The sequence below is a fragment of the Rhinopithecus bieti genome, unplaced genomic scaffold, assembly GCF_001698545.2.
Source record: "Rhinopithecus bieti isolate Rb0 unplaced genomic scaffold, ASM169854v2 scaffold_26131, whole genome shotgun sequence".
Classification (NCBI taxonomy): domain Eukaryota; kingdom Metazoa; phylum Chordata; class Mammalia; order Primates; family Cercopithecidae; genus Rhinopithecus; species Rhinopithecus bieti.
Window position 1 is genome coordinate 2,497,421 of NW_016812390.1, and position 19,800 is coordinate 2,517,220.

Genomic DNA, 19,800 nt, shown 5'->3' on the forward strand with positions numbered 1-19,800 from the left:
GCATGTACCTATAATTCCAGCTACTCGGGAGGCTGAGGCATGAGAATTGCTTGAACCCAGGAGGTGGAGGTTGCAGTGAGCCGAGATCGCTCCACTGCACTCCAGCCTGGGCGACAGAGCAAGATTCCATCACAAAAAAAAAAAGAGTAAACTTCATGTTACATATATTTTACCAAAATAAAAGACAATAATCACACACATGCACTGTAGAGCCAAACGTAAATACAGAAAGAACAGGGAGAAGAAAAGGAAGAAGAACTGCACTGAAAATGGATAGGAAATAAGGGCTGCTCCTGAGATCTCCCCTTCGCAGTATGCTTCCTGGCAGCCAAGGCCAAAAGGGAAATTAGAGGGTGACCCGGTGCTCCTTCTCTGATAAGAGGAAGTCATCTAGTTCACTGGGGAAAAATAAACTTGTTCTTGGCACAAAGCATTAAGTAGGAATTTTAGCAGTTAATCAAGTTCGTGTCTAACTATCACTTCCTCAGTGCCAACACAATGCCAATCACCGGACTGCGAGTTTCCAGGGATATTTATTTTCCTTAACCATTTAACACCTACAAACGAGGAAACTGAGGCCCAGACAGAGTAAATGATCTGTCCAAGGCCACATAAATCGTAAAAGCTGTGGGGATTTGAACAGGTCTGTCTGGCCGAGAAAGTAGAGCTAGAGTCCTTTAGTTTGCAGCTATTCATCAAACAGTTGCTACCCGCCAGCCCACTGCAGATGCTGGGATGTGGCAGTGAACAAGACGAGAGAAAGTCCTACCCGCATGCAGCCAACATTCTGACGGGGGGAAGAAAGAAGGGCGTTGCGACAGAGACAGACTGCATGCTCCTTTGGCAATAATGGTCAAACGAGGAGGCCTCGGAGGCAACATTTCAGCCAACACCTACTTGGTGGTATCATGCAAAAATGTGGTGGCCATGCAAAGATCTGGGGAATGGTATCCCAAGCAGCACTAACAGTATGTGCAAATGCCCTGAGGCAGGAACCAGCCTGACACACTGCAGCTGGCATGCAGCAAACAAGGAAGAGAGTAGTCGCTGGGAAGTGAGCAGCACAAAGAAAAATGATAGAGGTTGGGGAGGGGGACATGCACATCAAGGAAGAAGAGATGCCAAGGAGGGGGCATTCAGTCAGTCACTGCATCCAGGGCCCAGGGACCTCGGCAAAGCATCTGGTACATTTAGTGGATGTTGTCCCAACAGGGTGGCAGGGCCACCACTAGGTCACAGCACACTGGGAATTCAAGAACAAACTGTAGACACCCCTTTTGAGAAATCTGAGACAGATTCCAGTCATATAAAGTATAAAACCTGGTAAAATCTTAGCTATATCATTCAGGGACTGCAAACGTAGGAACCAGAACCAGAAAGTGAAGCAGGAGTTGTCACCCTCAAAGTCTAGCAGCCAGTAAGGGAAATCGGAGGACCTATGGGGGCAGGCAGTGTCCTCTTGCTTTGCCTAGGCGGTAGTTATCCAAGAATTTCCTCTACCACCCTACACTGACTTTTAGCTACTCTTTTGTGTGTGTGTGTTTTCTTCCCCTTCAAAGAAACTTTGTATCTAGCTAGCTGGGAGGCTGAGGTGGGAGGATTACTTGAGCCCAGGAGTTGGAGGCTGCATTGAGCTATAATCACACCACTGCACTCCAGTCTGGGTGACAGAGCAAAACCCCATAACTAAAAGACAGAGAGAGAGACTTTTTTAAAAAAATTAAAAAGTACCATTGCAGTAATCCAGAAAAAGGAAACAAAAGCCAGAGAAGGTATTGGCAGGAGAAACGGAAAGAAGGGGAGTGATTTGAAATTCACAAATTATCAAAGCAAAGTAATCATGTTGGCTTCAATCTTGAAAACTACAGTTGCCTTCATTTCCTCATGGGCAAATGTCTTAATAATAGCATGATGTGCAAAAAGACCAGAAGCTTGGCTGCGAGGAAAGGGCTACCGGGCCAGGAGGATGAGGAGAGGTCTGTGGTCCTTTCTGTTGAGCAGGTGAGGCTGGATGGGTCGTGTGAGACCCCCAAGGAGGAGGAGGGAGACGGCAGGTCCAGGGCAAGCCCTGCATGTGAAGTACAGACCAAGCCGTGGGCCGCAGGTGGGGTTTAGGGTGCCAGGTGTCTCGTGCTCCTCACACGCTCACTGGTCACTGGGTCCTTCCTTCAACAGGGTGAGCTCATGAGAACCCTGGGAAAAATAATCCTTCAAGTGGAACAGCCAGGGTTTTCTCCCCTCCCTTCCCTCTCCTCCCTAAAACAAGAAAAAACAAGAAATGAATAAAAAGCTCCTTCAGTTTTAGGTAAGAGGTGACCTTACATACACAATCACTAATCTCATTACCAACATAAGCAGGTGAAAAATTACAAAGATTAATGTCCGTGACTTTTAATCAACCTTTGAGAAAAGAAAATGTTGCTTTTGGCACTGAAGAGAGCTGGTATTTTCCTTCCCCACAAGTTACTCCTCTGCAAAGAGGAAACACTCCCAGGGTGGGAGCGATGAGAAATGAGGCTGCCCACGGCCAAGGCTGAGCTCACCGCCCTCCCCACCTGGCGCTCCACACACCCTCCACCCGACCCTAAAAGGAGGCACACCCTTGCCCCCCCTGGGGTGGGGGGAGTCCTAAGATACCCAGGCATCCTCCACATGGTCTGCCCCTGGACCGAGATCCTGCCTCCAGGGACTGCTCATCACCTCTCATCCCTGCTCCAAACCCTGAATGGTTCTCTATCAGCTCTGGCCCCCTGAAGAATGTGAAAAAAGCTATGGATAACACACACCCAGCTCCACCAAAAAAAGGCCCATAATGAACCAAGCTCTGCAGCGATGCCAGGTGGTTTCTGACCACCTGGCACATATTCAGCCTCTTTCCAAGAACAGCCCCTAGATTTCATTCTGTGCCCCCATCACCCTGCTGGAGCTCCAATCAGCACTTTCCATTCCCCCTCGCAACAGTGCCTGACTCAGAGATGGACACCAGCACAATTAGAGCCTATAAGACCCACCTCAGGTGAAACACTGGGCAAATGGCTTCTCTCTTTCCTACTGTATTAGACTAAAGATGATTTAATATCAAGGATACCTGAAGCCATCTTGTCATCAGGTGGAGACTGTTAGAGGCTGGCACCTGCTCATAAAACACATAAAAGCCAAGAAATCCAACAAAAAGAAACAGGTCATAGTGATCGCTGCCCGGCACCTGGATCCAGCTGTGCCTGAAGCTAACTGAAAAGCTGAACTTCACAATGACATGAACTCCTTTTGATTAAGCTAACTTGGACCAGGTTTTCTGTCCCTTGCAACCAAAAGCCTTAACAGACACATGGGCACATACCTAAAACTGCTGTGTGAGGGAGTTTCATAGACTCCCTGGAGTCCACTCACAGACCCCTGGCTGAAGATCTGTGGCCCAAAGATAAAGAAAAAGCTCCTAACGGAGACATTCAAAGCCCTTCACCATCTAACCCCACCTAGCTTTCCTAACCCATTCCCCTCTGTTGTCTTCCACACACCCAACCCCTGCTAAACTGGAAAACGCTCTCTGGTTCCCAACCCCCCATTTTTCTCTTATCATTAGCTCAACCTGCGATGCCCTCTCTCCTGAAACTCTCCTAGAACCCTGAACACCCAAATCCCACCCCATGCTTTAAGGCCAAGCCCCAAGGGTGGGGTATGTAGGTAGATGGACGGGTGGGTGGATGGATGGATGGCTAAAAAAGTGGGTGGGTGGATGGGTGTGTAGGTATATGGATGGGTGGGTAAGTAGAGAGGGGTAGATTAATTAATCCGTATGGCCCTAGCACAGGGCTGGCACAGAGGATGACATGAGTGATGAATGTGAGTATCACAAACATTTATCCCAGAAGGGCTTCAGAAACAGAAAAGGCTTCCCTGAAGTCACCTGGCTAGTCACTGGCTAAGTGACGTAAACAACCAAGGTGCTTCCATACACAAGCACTTTCACTCCTGCGTCTGCCTTTTAGTCTCACAAAGGGCTGAGATCCTAGACTTGGGTGGCCAGGTAGGGGGAGTGGGGCCAGCAAGAGACAGGCAGAAAGAGACACAGAGACTGACAGAGACAAGGAAAGAGATCCACCAGGGAGACAGAAAGAGAGCAAGACAGAGAGATGGAGAGAAGCACAGACCGAAAGTCAAGCAGACAGCCAGAGACAGACAGCCTATGCAGACAGGCAGGCGGGGCCGGCCTACGGCAGACCCAGGCTCCCTCGGTCACCACAGCATCTGGAAGGAGGCAGCAGCCAGGGGAGCAGGCAGCCCAGTCTCCTCTGTGACTCCCTCAGGCCTTTGCTGTGCCCAATTTATTTGCACGGCCCTGAAATTTAGGAATTTCTCAGGGCTGCCAGTGAGGCGGCCGGTGTGTAACCAACAGCGGTGTCTGGCCCAGTCTGTGGTATAACTGTCAGGCTCAAGAGCCTTGGAGGCCTCCAAGGCAGTCAGCCCCTGCTGCCAAAGCCAAGAGAGACAGCCAGCACGACCAAGCTCTGGATTCCCAGAGATTAGAGCTCAAATTTGAACCCAGCCCTGCCACTAGGTTGTTGGGCACCTTGGAGCACGTGACCCTCTGAGCAGCAATGCTTTCATCTGCACAATGGGTCTAATCACATCAGCCTCTCTTTTTCCTCTGGGGAACCCCCTCTCACACTTCAGGCTAGGTGGACTGCTGGATGGCCAATGAGAGGTGTCCCTGCCCCATCCACGGTGACAGGTCGGAACAGTCACACAACCCAGTCACATGGCCCACGCTGATGCTCCTGGGAGGGGGCTGCCTTGCTCCAGAGCTTTTGAGCCTGGAGCTGCTGGGGCACCTAACCACCACATGGCACAGCCTGCCTGGGAGTATGGAACACAGAGAACAGCAGAGCAAGAGACGGAGACCCGGTCCTGATGGCGTCTGCAGAGGCCCTGGATATAGCCATGCCTGAAGCTACATCCCGTACTTTTTTAGTTCCGTGACATTTTTGCTGAAATTGTACTTTCTATCACCTGTAACCAAAATTATCCTGACATTTGTGACAACAAAGAAAGAAGAAACACCTTCTTGTATTCATGGCTGACTTAACCCCAAAATGTCTATGTTGCTGGTGTTATGAAACTGTATATCTGTAGTAGACTAGAGCCCTCCTAGGGCAGCAGGCTGCCTCGCTCAGTCCCCAGGCTCAGGGAACGGCTCCAGACATGCCCCTGGGGCCACATCAACGCATGACCCCCTGACCCTCCCCAGCCACAGCTGACTGGCCCAGGGCAGACGTTCTTCCCAGGCTGGGCTGGTCGCAGTGGCCGGATCTCAGCTCACCGCAAGCTCCGCCTCCCGGGTTTGCGCCATTCTCCTGCCTCAGCCTCCCGAGTAGCTGGGACTACAGGCGCCCACCACCTCGCCCGGCTAGTTTTTTTGTGTTTTTTAGTAGAGATGGGGTTTCGCTGTGTTAGCCAGGATGGTCTCGATCTCCTGACCTCGTGATCCACCCGTCTCAGCCTCCCAAAGTGCTGGGATTACAGGCTTGAGCCACCGCGACCAGCCCCTCCCTGAGCTCTTGAAGTGGAAATAAAAGAAAACACAGACCACCTGCAGGGGAAGAAACAGCAAGTTCTGAAGGTGGGCACACATTTCCTGCCATGTGGTGGGCATCATTTCGAGAGAATCAGGCAGGCTCACACAGAAAGGCAGAGACAAAAGAAAGATGGGGCGTGAGGGAGTCCTGGTGGCTGCAGCTTGACCCAGGGCTGACAGATCACTAGTCCTTCCATGAGGATGGAGTGGGGCCCCTATATCTCTTGAGTAGCCTCAGACACAGAGAAGCCTGTGCAAAGGGGTCCCTGCTTCCAGCAATGGGCAGGCCAACTTCTGAAGTCACTGTGGGGGACCAAGATCAGGTCACAGGTGGGCTACCGTGTCATGTGCTGATGCCCAACCAGCCCCTGGGAACTCCAACATCTGGGGCCAAGGAGGGGTCACTCCTCCCATCCCATGCACAGGAAGCCACGGCTTCCCCACCACACCCTGCCTTGGGGTCACAGGGTGACCATTCAGGGACCAGCAGCTGGTATTACAGCGTTTCCATCCTCAGCAGTTCATTAAACCAGTTTGTTACAGGCTGAACATCTGTGTCCTCCCCACATTCCTATGTGAAAGCCCTGACCCCAGTGGGATGGTATCAGGAGGTGGGGCCCCCCATTAGGAGATTTAGATGAGATCACATGGGTGGAGCCCCCATGTGTGGATTAGTGTCCTTACAGGAAGAAAGACCAGGGCTCACTCGCCCTCCCTCCCTCTCTTCCCTTCTCTCTCTCTTTCCCTCCACTACTCCCCACTCCCCGCCCCCCACCACATGAGGACACAGCAAGAAGGCAGCCATGTGCACACCGGGAAGAAAATTCTCACCAGGAATGAAATCTAGGGCTTAGACTTCCGGCCTCCACAACTGAGAAATAAATGTCCATCTTCAATCCCCTCCTCAACTCATCTATGACATTTGCTACAGCAGCCGGAACCCACTAGGACAGTCTTAGGGCACGGAGCTGGGGACACAGAGGACATGGCCACTCCCTGAGAGCCAGAGACTTGGTCTCAGAGAAGACATTCCTGCTAGAGGCCTGGGGCCTCCTCCATTGACCCCAGCCCAGCACGAAACCCACCAAGGCAGCCCCAGGAGATGTGAGGTATGCCATGCCCAGCCACAGGGGCCTTTCCCAGTAGGGCTAGAGATGACTGTGCAGGCACAGCTGATTTCAGGGACAAGCACCAAAGCTCGGTGGTCCTGTGGTGAGGAAATGTCCCCCCAACTCCCTCTGAAGCAATCCCACTATCAGGGACCGTCTCTGGGCAGAATGGGTGTGCCTCCCACACCTCTCAGACGCTTGCCAACCGTTCTTTTTAACAACCAGGGCGCTGGGCACAGGGGCTCACGCCTGTAATCCCAGCACTGAGGGAGGCCGAGGTGGGCAGATCATGAGGCCAAGAGATCGAGACCATCCTGGCTAACACAGTCTCTACTAAAAATACAAAAAATTAGCCGGGCGAGGTGGTGGGCGCCTGTAGTCCCAGCCACTCGGGAGGCTGAGGCAGGAGAATGGCATGAACCCAGGAGGCGGAGCTTGCAGTGAACCGAGATTGTGCCACTGCACTCTAGTCCGGGAGACAGAGCGAGACTCCATCTCAAAAAAATAAATTAATTAAATAAAATAAAATAAATAAATAAAACCAGGCAACACTCACTCGGGCTCAAGGCTGTGGCAGGGAATACAAGGTGGCTAGGATGTTAAGCACCGTATTTTTAGTGCTACATTTATTTTTATGGGTATTGTTGGTTTAGGGCAAGTGATCCTGATTTCTATCTACAGTTGTGATCAACGGTTTCCTTTAAAAGTATAAGCAGCCAGGCGCGGTGGCTCACGCCTGTAATCCCAGCACTTTGGGAGGGCAAGACGGGTGGATCACCTGAGGTCAGGAGTTTGAGACCAGCCTGGCCAACATGGTGAAACCCCGTCTCTACCAAAAATACAAAATTAACCCGGTGTGGTGGCGTGCACCTGTAGTCCCAGCTACTCGGGAGGCTGAGGCAGGAAAATCACTGGAACCTGGGAGGCAGAGGTTGCAGTGAGCCGGAATCGCACCACTGCACTCCAGCCTGGGTGACAGAGTGAGATTCAGTCTTAAAAAAAAAAAAGGTAGGCAAGGTAGCCGGGCGCGGTGGCTCAAGCCTGTAATCCCGAGCACTTGGGAGGCCGGACGGGCGGATCACGAGGTCAGGAGATCGAGACCATCTCTGGCTAACACGGGTGAAAACCCCGTCTCTACTAAAAATACAAAAACCTACCGGGCGAAGTGGCGGGCGCCTGTAGTCCCCAGTATCGAGGAGGCTGAGGCAGGAGAATGGCGTAAACCCGGGAGGCGGAGCTTCAGTGAGCTGAGATCCGGACACATGCAACTCCAGCCTGGCGACCAGAGCGAGACTCCGTCTCAAAAAAAAAAAAAAAAAAAAAAAGGTAAGTACAAGCAAAATGGAGAAGTGATTTTTTTTAAATTACATTAAGTTATTAAGTATGATGTCAATGAGAGGAGGTGGGAGGATGCAGCCGAAAATACGGTCGTGAAGCTCATCCTCACTCTGTCAGAAAGGAAGCTGACACCCTCTGGCTTATTCCCCAAGAAAGTGCACAGGTCCCCATATAAGCCCTCTGCCTCTACCAGCCCCATTATCAGACAACAGCCGTCAGGGCCCCTGGGACGCCCATGGGCCAAAGCAGTGAAATTTCTTTCCACAGCCATGCAGGGGAACAGAGATGAGGGAGGACACTGAGACGCTTAGCCAACACCAGCCACCACAAGGACAGTGAGTCTCTCCGCTCCAAGGACTAGGGAAGTTATCTAAGAAACCACAGTGACGAGTGGGATCTTCAGAGACAGACAAGAGACAGAGAGAAAGACAGAACGTGTGTGTGCGGGCACGCACATGTGTGCTCATCAATGTTTTTTGACGATGTGTTTTCATTTTGAGGAGACTCTAAGAACAGAACTTTCTGGATCATCTAAAAGCTCAACTCAGGACCAAGGTCGGGGCTGGGGATTCAAGGCCAGGATGGGGGACCCAGGCTAAGGAGGGAAGAACTTTGGGAGGCTTATCAAGCACTGGGGTACCCCGATCACAAGCCCAAGGGCTGGCCCCAACACAGATGATGGTGTCTCCGTGGCCAGAAGACAGAAGCCACAGGAGACATGGGTGGCTGCACTCAGCCACACTCAAGAACCAGCTACGGCCAGCAGCGCTGTCTGCCTCCCCAAAGTAGGCCTGGGGCTCTCCATTCATCCTTCAGCCTTCACACCAACCCTACTAGGGGCCCCTACCACCAGGCCCATTTTCCGGATGGAGAAGCTGAGGCTGGGAGACAAACTCCTCATGATGCAGGCTCCAGGGGCTCAGGCCCAGGCAGCGCTCAAAGCCCACAGAGCTCCCCATGCACCCAGCTGGGCCTCATCACACTTCAGAGACCTCCTCCCGTTTCAGGCTCTTCCTGGGCAACAGTGTCAGCAGAGCCCGGGGGGTGCCCCCGATTCACAGAAGAACAACCAGAGACCCGACAAGATGTGAGGCCTGGGACCAGCAGGGTCTGTCTGAGCACGTGGGTGCTGCCCCCCACATCCCTGGCCTGGCACAGGTGGGTGGCACCACTTCCTTACCAGCACACAGACCTGGGCGGGACGCACTGGCCGCCTACAATACAGCCCCTCTCAGGAAAGCCGGGCTCCCCGCCCTGGAGGAAGGAAATAACCTTTCCCCAAACCAGCACTTGCTTTGCAACAATCTCCATATATGAGGAGAGAGACAGGCATTTCTGCAACGTTTCCAAATTCCAATAACTGAAGACAATGGCACAAAATGACGCACGGCTGACCCACGAGGGGCTCTGGGAAAGGACGTGCCCGGAGGAGGCGACTGTGTGGTGTGGGCGTGCAGTGGTGCCCCGTATGTGAGGGCAGCTCACCAGGCAGGACCTGGAGGTGGACGGAGCTGGCTCCCGTCCCAGCTCTTCCTCCTCAGTCGCTATGCGACTGTAGGCAAGCACGCTCCCCTCTGAGCCTCAGTTTCCCGGCCCTGTCACTCTCACAGGCCTCCCACCTGCCGCCTTGCCCTCTCCAGACCCACCCCTACACCTGGGCTGCAGAGGGACCCTTCAACCTCACGGTCTGGCCGCACCTCCTCTGCTCGCAACGCCCTGAGGCTACCTGTTGCAGACCAGGACTGGAGGGCCTCTGTTTTCAGGGTCTAGTCTGCCTCGCCAGCCTTACTTTCCACTCTTCCTCCAAGCCCCCATTCTGAAAGAAGCCAGGCTTTATCCTGTCCCCAGGTGCCCCTCACCCTTCTACCTTCATATCATAGTGTCTACACCACCTTCTCCAGGAAGCCCTCCCTGACCACCCAGGCTCAGCTAGATGCCTCCCCAGCTCCCATGGCTTCAGCGTTCTCCTCCTTTGTCGGGATGGTCCCGACAAAGCATTTCAGAACAACCCATGTAGGTGCCCCTGGGGATGACCTTAGAAGGGGCCCTGTGTTCCGCTCCTCTGTGCACCAGCCCCCGGCACAGCATTGGCCCACACCAGAGGCTACTGCCAGCACTGTGGGGTGATGAAGAGAATCCAAGGCCCGGGGCACACTCCCTGGCAAAGGGTTTCATAGAGATGCTAAAGCAGGAACGCCAACTCCACAGAGCCCCTCCCTGGCTCCCCACACAGAGGAAAGCCTCCCTGGCTTTCTCCCTCCCCACATAACACCCAGTCAAGGCTCCTGGCCCTCCCGAGGTGAAGTCACAAACCCACTGCTCCCCACCACCCCATAATGCCTGGCTGGAGGCACAGCCCGGTGGTCCCCTCTGCCCCTGTAGCATACAGGAGCAGCCCCTCTGTCTGATCTATTAGGAGGGTAGACCTCTGCAGCCCCAGCTTTCAGAAGGAGCCCTGGAGGCAGAGCTGCCTGCAGCCACAGAGACACCTGCACCACCCACACTCGGGGATCTGGGGAAGGAAACTGGATGACAGAGGGCGGCTAAGGACCAGAAGCCACGCATGGTGTTTGTGTCCACCATGGGGCAGGATGGCCGGCCTCACCCTGGCCTCCCCTTTCACTCACTCCACTTCCAATCCATCAAGAAATCTGGCAGCCCCACCTGCAAAGTCAGTCCAAATCTGACTACTTCTCACCTCCAATGCTGCCACCGCCCTAATCCAAGCCCCAACTTCTCTCACCTGGACGCTGCTGCATGGATCCCCAAAGCTGCCCTCCAGCCTGCTCCCTGCCAGCAGCAGTGCAGGGGAAGGGACTTTTAGGATCTCAATTAGACCCCACCCCTCCCCAAACCAGAATCCACCAGCAGCTCCTCATCACACCCAATCACCTGCACCTGCTGTATCCTCAGTCCTAATGTCCCTCTCCTCAGCAACATCCAGGGCTGGGTCCTGGCCCCCACTGACACTTTACCTAAAACAGCCCCAATTCCAGTCCCTGTCCTGGACCAGCGTCTCCACCCCTCCTGGCACACAGGGTCGGCAAGGACACCATAGTGTGCATCAGTGTGTTTCCCATCTGAGTCTCCCTGTGGGAGCCAGCTCTGTGGGGGTAGAGGACATTGTCTCAGTCACTGCTTTACCCCCAGCATTCAGAACAGTCCCCAGCACCCAGAACAGTCCCCAGCACCCAGAACAGTCCCCAGCACCCAGCAGGTGGTCAATAAACACCTACAGAATAAAGGAACGTGTGCTCTCATTTCCTCCTTGTTTGTTTGTTTGTTTGTTTTTTGAGATGGAATCTCACTCTGTCGCCAGGCTGGAGTGCAGTGGCATCATCTCGGCTCACTACAACCTCCACCTCCTGGGTTCAAGCGATTCTCCTGCCTCAGTCTCCCAAGTAGCTGGGACTACAGGTGTGCACCACCACACCCAGCTAATTTTTGTATTTTTAGTAGAGATGGGGTTTCGCCATGTTGGCCAGGATGGTCTCCATCTCTTGACCTTGTGATCCACCCGCCTCGGTCTCCCAAAGTGCTGGGATTACAGGCGTGAGCCACCATGCCCAACCCCTCCTTTTTTTTTTTTTTTTTTTAAAGACAGGACCTCGTCCCTTCTCTCGGGCTGGAGTGCAGTGGTGTGGTCATAACTCACTGCAGCCTCAAACTCCTGGGCTCAAGTGATCCTCCCGCCTCAGCCTCCCAAGTAGTTGGGACTACAAGTGCATACCACCCAGCTAATTTTATATTTTTTGTAGAGATGAGGTCTCACTTTGTTGCTCAGGCTGATCTTGAACTCCTGGCCTCAAGTGATCCTCCTGCATTGGCCTCCCAAAGGGCTAGGATTGCAGACGTGAGCCACCAGACCCAGCCTCACTTCCTCTTTTCCTTTTTCCAACCACCCTGAGAGCTAGGGAGTTTGACACCCACTTCACAGAGGAGGAACCTGAGACCTGAGATGTGACACACTGGCCCCAAGGGAACACAGTATGTGAGTAGCAGAGCTGGACTGGAACCTTGCAGAAGGCCAAAAAGCGCCTTCCCTGCACCTGGCTGCTCCCTGTCCTGCTCCCCAACCCCTGGGGCCCAGACCTGTCACCAAATCCTGGGGCAGTGGGGCAGACTGAGAAAACAGGCTCGGACAGAATGTTACATGCAGCGATGCCCCCGCAGAAGGAGTCTGCAGTCGGCTCCACAGAAGGAAACACCCACAGGAAGAGAGGTGAAGGCAAGGCGGGAGGGAGAACGGGTGGGGTTTTTTCTTTTGTCCACTGGCCAAACTGCAAAAAGTGACTTTGGTAACATATAATTTTAATCACAATGGAAACTTTCATATATCGCACCAGGAAGAAGTCTGTTCAACAAGGTCAGTAACACAGAGAATTTAAAACCATCTTAAACATTTTCACTTAAAACTCACAAATGAACATTCAACCACCAACTACTTTTTAATTTCATGTAATGTGAACAGGCGACACAGAGACACAGCCCAAAAACCAGAAAATATAACAGGTCATGAGGTGGGAAGTCTCACCTCCCCTTTCACCCTTGTTCTCCCAACCCCAGGTGACCGCAGGGAACCACTGAAACTAGCTCCTGATTTGCTGATGCAGATACAAGTGGATGTGAATTTATATCCCAATTTTACACAAGAGGTGGCACACTTTACACACCAGTCAACACCTTGCTTTCTTCTCGTAACAGATCTTGAAGACCTTTCCATCGAGAGCATACTCATTTTTTGCAGCTGCATAATATTCCCTGTGAGGATTAGCCATCATCTGTTGAAGCAGCATGCATCACCCCGTACCTCAGCACCTATGGACAGGCTGACCTCCCCCACCTACCTGTAGCTTCTCAAAGTGAGGCCTGTCCCCAGCACAGGGCCTGGTACAGGGACACAGGCAGCTTAGCAGTCCTGCCAACATCTCTCCACGGAGGTACAAAGCCTCTCGACCTCACAGCTAGGGAAGGGGTCTTAGAATGAAAATCAGACCTCATTGCACCCCGGCTCAAAACTTTCCAGTAGCTTTCCAACTCCCTGCCTGCCTCCTCTGCCCCATTCTCCTCTCCATCACCCACTCTAGCCTCCTCTCTTTCTTTGTCCCTAGCATGCCAAGCAGGCTCCACCTCAGGTCTTTTGCACAAGCTGCCCCCTCTTTCCCCCCTTGCTCAGCTCAGAAATCCCCTCCTCAAATGCGCCCTCCCTGCCCACCTAGATGCCGCTTCCCGGCAGGCCTTACCTCGTTGACAGAGTCTAAATACAGCTCCAATCGTTCCACTTACCCCACTTCACCACTCCAACTAGAATACAAGCTGCGTGGGAGCAATGACGGTGTCTGCATTGTCCTCTGTGAGCCCCCTATCCAGACCGTGCCTGGCCCAGAATGGGCAAGTGACTCCCCATTTAGCCCAGGAGAGCCAGGCCCCCAGCTGCAGCTCCTGCCTCACAAAGATCCAGGGAGAACACAGTGCCCAGAAGCCTGTCCCAGGTTGGAACTGTATCTCAGAGAAAGGCTCAGATGGGGGAGTTCAGGAAGCCAGAGGTGGCCCACACCCAACTGCCTCCTGCAGAGCAGTCCCAGAATCCCACCCCCCACCGCCCCACAGCAAGACCCTGAGCACTGAAAACCATCAGAAGCACCCACTTTACAGAACGCAAGACTGAGGCCCAGCAGAGGGAGGACCAGACCCAGGAGCACACCGCAGTCACACACAGACCAGCCCCAGCCCCAGACCCACTTTACAGAATGCAAGACTGGGGCCCAGCAGAGGGAGGACCAGACCCAGGACCACACCGCAGTCACACACAGACCAGGCCCCAGGCCCCAGACATCACCTGGCACGTCCAGGCCCAGCACCTCTCCCCCAACAGGACAGAAATAAAAAAGCTAGGGTCAGCCTCTCCAGGAGATACAAGGAAGAAGCCAGGGCTGCTTCCCCCACCTCAAGTCCCACGTGCCGCACACAGGCCTGGTCTTCATTCAGGCAGCAAACTTCCAAGAGGCCACACATAAGGAGGCCTTTAGTTTACATGAATTCAGCCACATACAGATGGCAGGCAGAGAGCAGAGGGCCATAGGAATTGGGATAGAACAATGCAGCAACTGCCCCACACCATGCTGCCCACTCAGCCACCCAGGGGAACATGAGCTGAGAGGGGCAGCTGCCCCCTACCTAACACTGGCCCTGAGTCCCTCAGTCCCATGTGGGATCTCATGTGCCTAGGCCAACCAGGGGTTTAAGGAAAAGATGTTCACACCCACAGCTCCTAAATGCAAAGCAAACACTGCATGTGGTGTCCAACAGGACACACCATGATGGTCCCAGGACCTCCTGGACTCACCCAGGACTCAGTGGCCTCCACCTGGTGATGATAGGGTCACGGTGAATGTGACCATCAAGACCCAAGTAGGAATCCTGGGCCGGGTTTTACAGCAGATGAAAAGTGTCAAAGGTGATGTAAGTGGCTGTGCAATCACCTTAGGCCCAAATTTGCTGCAGAGAACACAGTTTCACTTACCATCAGCAGGCCCCAAGCATTTGTGAAGCACCTATTTCATGTCAGGTGTGGATGGGCTCAGGGCACTCCCGCCAGGGCCAAGGAGACCAAGTCCTCCCACTCACTAGTGGCTCACTGAGAGGGGCAAAGAGCTTTGCTTTGGAGGGAGAAGATCCTGGGCTGATCCCCAGCTCTCCCCTTTGCCTGCTGGGAGGCCCTTTCTCAGCCTCCCCTTCCCCATCTCTTAAATAGGGGCACGAGTTCCACCCTGCAGGAGGGGTGGCAGGCTCTGGGAAGAAAAACGATGAACAAAGTGTGCCTCGGAGAATGCTGTCTGGCATGAGCTCTTGCTTCATGGGGTCCCCAAACCACCGTCCCCCACAGCCTAGCAGAAGTGTCTGCCAACATCACAAAGATGCCCTGTGGCCCAGGGCCCTGGGCGCCACTCATTGCTCCAATGACTAAGGCCTTGAAGGGTAGGAGGCCTGCCCAGGGCTTCCCCAGCCATGCATGGAGGACCAGCCTGGGCCTATGCTTGAGGCGGGCAATGGAGCAAAATCAGCCCAATGCATGCAGCAGTCACAGCCGCACAAAGGCCACACAGGCCAGGCAGGAACTGAGAAGGTGTAAGAGGGCCAGGTGGGGACGGGGACCTAACAGCGCCCCTGCCCCATCCCCTGAGCTGGGAGCGGGCAGCACCAGCCAGGAGATGCAGGTCCTGAACTATCAGATCTCGTGATTTTTTCAAGAGAAGACGGAAATCCGGACTTTTACGTGAAAACTGCCAATTTGTAAATGCTGGCAGCTAATTAATTTTTTAAAATAATAATAACATGGCGAGAGCCAAACAAAACATGCAGGGCCAGCCACAGACGGGGTTGGCAGGTTTGTGCCTCCGGAATAAGATTCTTTGACTTCATCCCCTGCTCACCCCCATCACACAGCTCAGCTGCAGGAGGGGAGGGGACGGCGGGAAGTCAAGGGTGCACCCCAGGGGAGTAGCTCCCTCACTCTCTTCCTCCTGCTGGGGAGTCTTCAGCCCATTTTGCATATAGGGAAGTTAAGGCCCAGAGCCCCTATCAGCCGGCTCCCAATCCATGCCAGGCCGAGGGAACACTTCTCAGCTGCCACCCAATTCATCAGGGCTCCCTCTGGGAGGGCCCAGAACAACACCTCAGGGGCATCACGGTAGACACAAGCACCCAAACCATCCACTTCCCTTTTTCTCTTTTTGGCCTGTCAGGGGATGCCTGCTGGCTCAGGCCAGCTTGGGACTGGCCCAAGTGATCACTGCAAAGCTGATATGGGCAACTCCTTGTGGCAGCAAAAAACGGAGGGAGAGCACCCATATTTGGGAGACTGGAGCAGGGAAAGGGAGAGAGGATGCAGGGAGGTGAGGAGTCAGGCCCAGCCTGAGGCTGAGCCACCCCCATGATCCCCACAGCCAGGTCCCATGGTAAGCAACTTCCACCAGAAGCAACCACCTCCCTTCTTCAAAATCGGCTCCCCATGCCCCAGGACAGGGGAGGACTGCCCATGGATTGCCAGGGGGCTGGGACTGTGAAGCCGTGGGGGTCTGTGACTCGTGTGTGAGACTCACAGTGTGTGTGGCACTCCCAGTGTTTGTGATTCCAGGTATTTGAGGAGCACATGCATGTGAGAGACACATGTGTGATACATATGATGGAGATACGCGTGTGATGGCCACCCCTGTGTGGCAGACGTGTGTGCGTGTCAGAGGGCCGTAAGGGCACATGTGTTTATCCGAGACACAACTGCCTGCTGAGAGGCACGCCTCGGAGGGGTGCCAGTGTGCAAGGCACGTGTGTGTGGAGCATTGTGTGCTAAGCCGACGTGAGATGAATGTCAGAGATTCCCACCTGGGGGAGCTGGGTGGGGGGGTGAGTATGGGGCTGGGAGAGGGAGGATGGGGTGACAGGGAGGTTGGGTGTGCCAACGCAGAGCGTGCAGAAACTTCTGCTGGTGTGAGNGCAAGACTGGGGCCCAGCAGAGGGAGGACCAGACCCAGGACCACACCGCAGTCACACACAGACCAGGCCCCAGGCCCCAGACATCACCTGGCACGTCCAGGCCCAGCACCTCTCCCCAACAGGACAGAAATAAAAAAGCTAGGGTCAGCCTCTCCAGGAGATACAAGGAAGAAGCCAGGGCTGCTTCCCCACCTCAAGTCCCACGTGCCGCACACAGGCCTGGTCTTCATTCAGGCAGCAAACTTCCAAGAGGCCACACATAAGGAGGCCTTTAGTTTACATGAATTCAGCCACATACAGATGGCAGGCAGAGAGCAGAGGGCCATAGGAATTGGGATAGAACAATGCAGCAACTGCCCCACACCATGCTGCCCACTCAGCCACCCAGGGGAACATGAGCTGAGAGGGGCAGCTGCCCCTACCTAACACTGGCCCTGAGTCCCTCAGTCCCATGTGGGATCTCATGTGCCTAGGCCAACCAGGGGTTTAAGGAAAAGATGTTCACACCCACAGCTCCTAAATGCAAAGCAAACACTGCATGTGGTGTCCAACAGGACACACCATGATGGTCCCAGGACCTCCTGGACTCACCCAGGACTCAGTGGCCTCCACCTGGTGATGATAGGGTCACGGTGAATGTGACCATCAAGACCCAAGTAGGAATCCTGGGCCGGGTTTTACAGCAGATGAAAAGTGTCAAAGGTGATGTAAGTGGCTGTGCAATCACCTTAGGCCCAAATTTGCTGCAGAGAACACAGTTTCACTTACCATCAGCAGGCCCCAAGCATTTGTGAAGCACCTATTTCATGTCAGGTGTGGATGGGCTCAGGGCACTCCCGCCAGGGCCAAGGAGACCAAGTCCTCCCACTCACTAGTGGCTCACTGAGAGGGGCAAAGAGCTTTGCTTTGGAGGGAGAAGATCCTGGGCTGATCCCCAGCTCTCCCCTTTGCCTGCTGGGAGGCCCTTTCTCAGCCTCCCCTTCCCCATCTCTTAAATAGGGGCACGAGTTCCACCCTGCAGGAGGGGTGGCAGGCTCTGGGAAGAAAACGATGAACAAAGTGTGCCTCGGAGAATGCTGTCTGGCATGAGCTCTTGCTTCATGGGGTCCCCAAACCACCGTCCCCACAGCCTAGCAGAAGTGTCTGCCAACATCACAAAGATGCCCTGTGGCCCAGGGCCCTGGGCGCCACTCATTGCTCCAATGACTAAGGCCTTGAAGGGTAGGAGGCCTGCCCAGGGCTTCCCCAGCCATGCATGGAGGACCAGCCTGGGCCTATGCTTGAGGCGGGCAATGGAGCAAAATCAGCCCAATGCATGCAGCAGTCACAGCCGCACAAAGGCCACACAGGCCAGGCAGGAACTGAGAAGGTGTAAGAGGGCCAGGTGGGGACGGGGACCTAACAGCGCCCCTGCCCCATCCCCTGAGCTGGGAGCGGGCAGCACCAGCCAGGAGATGCAGGTCCTGAACTATCAGATCTCGTGATTTTTTCAAGAGAAGACGGAAATCCGGACTTTTACGTGAAAACTGCCAATTTGTAAATGCTGGCAGCTAATTAATTTTTTAAAATAATAATAACATGGCGAGAGCCAAACAAAACATGCAGGGCCAGCCACAGACGGGGTTGGCAGGTTTGTGCCTCCGGAATAAGATTCTTTGACTTCATCCCCTGCTCACCCCATCACACAGCTCAGCTGCAGGAGGGGAGGGGACGGCGGGAAGTCAAGGGTGCACCCCAGGGGAGTAGCTCCCTCACTCTCTTCCTCCTGCTGGGGAGTCTTCAGCCCATTTTGCATATAGGGAAGTTAAGGCCCAGAGCCCCTATCAGCCGGCTCCCAATCCATGCCAGGCCGAGGGAACACTTCTCAGCTGCCACCCAATTCATCAGGGCTCCCTCTGGGAGGGCCCAGAACAACACCTCAGGGGCATCACGGTAGACACAAGCACCCAAACCATCCACTTCCCTTTTCTCTTTTGGCCTGTCAGGGGATGCCTGCTGGCTCAGGCCAGCTTGGGACTGGCCCAAGTGATCACTGCAAAGCTGATATGGGCAACTCCTTGTGGCAGCAAAAAACGGAGGGAGAGCACCCATATTTGGGAGACTGGAGCAGGGAAAGGGAGAGAGGATGCAGGGAGGTGAGGAGTCAGGCCCAGCCTGAGGCTGAGCCACCCCATGATCCCCACAGCCAGGTCCCATGGTAAGCAACTTCCACCAGAAGCAACCACCTCCCTTCTTCAAAATCGGCTCCCCATGCCCCAGGACAGGGGAGGACTGCCCATGGATTGCCAGGGGCTGGGACTGTGAAGCCGTGGGGTCTGTGACTCGTGTGTGAGACTCACAGTGTGTGTGGCACTCCCAGTGTTTGTGATTCCAGGTATTTGAGGAGCACATGCATGTGAGAGACACATGTGTGATACATATGATGGAGATACGCGTGTGATGGCCACCCCTGTGTGGCAGACGTGTGTGCGTGTCAGAGGGCCGTAAGGGCACATGTGTTTATCCGAGACACAACTGCCTGCTGAGAGGCACGCCTCGGAGGGGTGCCAGTGTGCAAGGCACGTGTGTGTGGAGCATTGTGTGCTAAGCCGACGTGAGATGAATGTCAGAGATTCCCACCTGGGGAGCTGGGTGGGGGGGTGAGTATGGGGCTGGGAGAGGGAGGATGGGGTGACAGGGAGGTTGGGTGTGCCAACGCAGAGCGTGCAGAAACTTCTGCTGGTGTGAGTGCGTGTGTGGTGGTGAGTGTGACTTGGGGGTGACGGAGGGGGTAGTGTTAGACCAGGGACTCTAGTCTTCTTTCCCTGAGGGTGTTGACCCAGCTCTCTGAACCGGAGGGGCGGCGGGGTCCTGGGTCCGGGTGGGGGTGAGCAGTGGGACCAGGGGATGACTGGTGGGAGCTGGCCCTGGGGGAGAAGTGAGACCCAGAGCAGAGGAAGCTGCGGACCCGGGGTGGGGGAACCCGCCCTCGGACCCCGGCCCCCCACCCCGCACCGGCCTCTGCGCCCGCATCTGTACATTGGATCGCGGCGCTCGCGGGCCGTCTCCGCGCTGGGATGGGGAGAGTGAGACCCGGTCGGACCGGCGGCGCGGGTGGAGGCGCGGGCAGCCCGCTGGGCGCGTCCGAGGGTCCGCTGAGCCGTCGGAGCGTCCGAGCGCCCCCGAGTCCTGAGCTGCGAGGCGCGGACCGACGGGGATGAGTCCGGGCAGGAGGGGCCGCGTGCACTCACCGAGGGGCGCTGCGCTCGGCGTCCGTCCGTCCGTCCGCCCGGCCGTCGGCGCGTC

At 54.8% G+C, this 19,800-nt stretch overlaps 1 protein-coding gene across 2 annotated transcripts in view; it reads right to left on the reverse strand.

Annotated features, from left to right (window-relative positions):
- The window catches only part of FBLN2 (fibulin 2), a 97,669-nt gene extending 77,875 nt beyond the window's left edge, over nt 1-19,794 (reverse strand). For both annotated transcript variants that reach the window (XM_017896272.1, XM_017896273.1), the window contains exon 1: nt 19,746-19,794. The gene's annotated coding sequence lies outside the window, so the exon portion shown is untranslated. The remainder of the gene's footprint in view (nt 1-19,745) is intronic.
- Between the last annotated feature and the right edge of the window lie 6 nt (nt 19,795-19,800).